Source organism: Sciurus vulgaris (assembly GCF_902686455.1).
Source record: "Sciurus vulgaris genome assembly, chromosome: 6".
Lineage (NCBI taxonomy): Eukaryota > Metazoa > Chordata > Mammalia > Rodentia > Sciuridae > Sciurus > Sciurus vulgaris.
In genome coordinates this window covers 158,044,425-158,047,976 of record NC_136466.1, presented here as the reverse complement: position 1 = coordinate 158,047,976, position 3,552 = coordinate 158,044,425, and positions in this window count along the sequence as shown.

The following is a 3,552-nucleotide window of genomic DNA, read 5'->3' as shown; positions in this document are numbered from 1 at the left end:
TGCCAGGCCAGTGAAATGAAGGCAGTAACCACTGCAGGCACGGAGGCAGTCACTTAGGGTGGCAGACTGAAGCTGCCCTAATGACCAGCTACAGAGGGAAGGAGGGAAGGAGACCTCTAGTTTCAGGATAAAGAAAAGTTTCGGCTTAAACTGGTAACAGAAACATGCTCTCAACCTTGATTTGGATATTCACAACAAAGTCCCACTGACAAATTGCACTTTAAAATTGAACCTATTTTTGTTTTAATGCCACATTTGACCTTTGGTTGGATCAGTGGACTCACACTAATTGGCCATGTGGCCGTCATTGTTATTCATGTGGGCGCTTGGGTATTTATTGAGTTTAAGGCGCTGAGCCAGGCACTGGCAAACCAAAAGCAAATCAAAAGGAAAGAGCTCAGTCTACTTAGCAAAATAAATAAATAAATAAATAAAAATTTAAACAAGCCGTTAATACTACAACGTGAGGATGAAGTGTCATGAGACCATGGAAGAAATTCATTCTGCTGAACTGAGGATCAGCAAGTGTATTTTCTGAAATTTCCTTAAAGTAAGAATCATCCTTGAACACTTGCTGGATGAACAGATTCCTTAGCTCCAACTCAGACTCAATGAGGAGATCCAGCGGAGAGACTGGACTTGTTAAATTTGTGAATTTAGCAAGTGTCTTGGGGGACTATTACCCTGGGGCCATTGGGGACCCCTGGATAGTTAAGAGTTTGTCACACAAATGGGGAATAGGGTTTATTCTGGGTAGAGAAGCACTCCCCAAACTTCTGTGTGTCCAGGGATCACCTGGGATACATGTTCTGACAACACCTTCAACTCTCCCTGCCATGCTGAATGCAGAATTGCAAGTTTGCTGGTCTGCCTCTGTCCCTGCCCTCTGCCATCTCTTTCTCTAGGCTCAGGACACACAGCCTGGTTGGGAGGAGCTGCTTCACAGTTGTTCATGTACTAAATTGGATTCAATTGAAGGTGTGTGTCGGACAGCTTGGAAAACATCAATGAAAGCAGGAGAAAAAAAATTGTCCAAGGTGTTTTGGGGGTGGAATAACAGTACGGGGAGTGCTGTCCATGAATTTCAGGAAAAAGGGGCTGACTAAAAAATGCAGAAGGACATGAGGGCTCTGGTATACAACATGAACTTGAGTCTGCAAGGGCAGTCAGTAATGGAACTGCAGATCTCAAGTTTAACCTGTTCTGAGTCATGAAATCTTTGAGAATCTGATGAGAGCCACGGATCCTACCCTCTGAAAAATGTCTGTAGAAACAAAAAGACAAAAGAAGGAAAATGAAATCTGGCACATGATTTCAGAGGAGAGTTTAGAGATTCCCTGAAATTTATGGACCCAGGAAGAGAACTTGAACATCAAAGGAGACCCGGAGGGGAGTATAATGGTGCAGCAGAGGATGGATTAAATCGAGCCCTTGGGCTGTTTTTAAAATAAAGTTGTTGGAACACAACCACCCTGTTCATTTACGTATTGTCTATGGTTGCTTTCAAGCTCCAAATGCAGAGCTGAATACCAGTGGCAGAGACCTTCTGGTCTGCAAAGCCTGAAATGTTTCCTAACTGGCCCTTTGCAGAAAAGACTCACTGACCTCTGGGTTAATGTGTCAGAGCATGACCAGAGGAGGCTCCAGGCTGTGCAGACCCGGAGGGTTTCCTGCATGGTATTCTATGGTTGGCCTCTTTCAAAAACAGAAAAAAGAGTTTGTACATTTGAAACTGCGTTTGCTTTTCCAGGTTAAAAACAAGTAAATTAAGCCTAAGACAAATCAACGAAACCCAGAAGAGCCTAATGCAGCGTCATTTTAAATGATAAACCCTAGAAATTTAGAGCTAGCTGAGTGTTTTAGAGGTTGTGCTTCAATCTGGGTTGGGGAACTAAAGTTCTAGAACCCTGCTTCCCCCCTACTATTCCCAACAAAGGGGTGTTCAGTAGCAAAGGGAAGTGCAGGTTAGGTCAGATGCAGGGGACCAGGGAGAAGCTTTCCAGGTGATGTAAGGTTAACGACCCAGATGCTGAGTGCCTCTGTTTCCTCCTTTGTAGCATAGAAGAAGGGGTGCTCATTTTCACCAGCACTGGTGTGAAGATAAATGATATATTGCTGGCCTGGAAGATAGTTCTTGAGAAAAGGTAGTTACTAAAAATGTTGGTGTCTGAAAAAAGTCACAGTGCTGTTGTCTGACACATTACATGCCTACTCTGGGTTTCATTCAGCCTAGGTCCCCCTAAAGAGGACCAACTGTCATGCAATTCTGGGATGCGTAGTAAATTCAGCACAGACTGGTGTATATTGGATTCTATAGAAAAACTTGTCTCATAATTAGATGAATAAGTAATGAGTGCTGAAGGCTTTTTCCTGAATATTAAAAGATGGCAATGTCTTTATATGAGATTTCTATTTTCTTCCATTTAGACACACAGTCCAGGGCTGGGTGTACAGTCCAGTGGTAGAGCACTAGCCTAGCATGTGCCTGGCCCTGGCTTCCCTCCAGCACTGCTTGTAAATAAATAAAAATACAATCCGTGGGGCTGGAGTTGTGATTCAGTGGTAGGCACTGGTTTCCATCCTCAGCAGCACATAAAATAAATAAATAAAGGTAATGGGTCCACCTACAACTAAAAATTAAAAAAAAAATGCAATCCATGGAATTTGGGGGTGATTGAAACAGAGGTTTTTCAGAACTAGATTATATTGAGGTGAGAAACAAGTTATGCAAAGGATAACGAACTTCCAAGTCATAAATAAAAAGGAAAAAAGACCTCATTGAAGAGTGAGGCAGGAACGGCCCATAAGGAAATTCTCCATTTTCATTTACCTGACATCCTGCCCTTTTACATCCTCTCCTCAGTCACAATTCATTTCGTTCCCATAAGAAATATTTAAAGAACCCTTTGTAACAACTCCGCAGTTGCAGCTTGGAATACAAGCTATCTCTTAAATCCTTCATAGGGCCCTTTTGTTTTCTGCCTGCTCATAATCTCTCAGCATGGATGTTGAAACAATTTATGGGATGTGCTTGCATTTCCTCTTTTCTTGTTTCTCTTAGACCCTTTATCCCAAGTTCCCAAGCACTTGGACATATTAACTCTTCTTAGAGCATTTTTTTAAATGACACCAAAGTAGTGAAAGAATAAATGGAATTATTTTAGGACAGGGTATGGGGAAGAGAAAGAGGAAGTGTATAAGGGATGGTTGATCTGCTTTCTAAAAAATTCACTCCCTCTTCTTATGGATACATTGCCAATAGCTGGGAGGTGGGGAAGCATTCAGATTTGAGTTACAAGAAGATACAGAATCTACCAGAATCACAATGGCAAGAAAGGCCCTGAATTGCAAAATGCAGAGTGACCCATTAAAGAAAGAACAAAAGTCCTTTGGGAATCTGATGGACTGAGTTTCAACCAGTCTGGGAGTTCAAGGTTGGCCTCTTTCAAAAACAGAAAAAAGACTTTGTACATTTTAAATTGATGGTGTCTTTTGCCCACCAAAGTGGTTTTCCTGGGGGACTTCTGGGATGTTCTTCTCTGTGCCCACAGA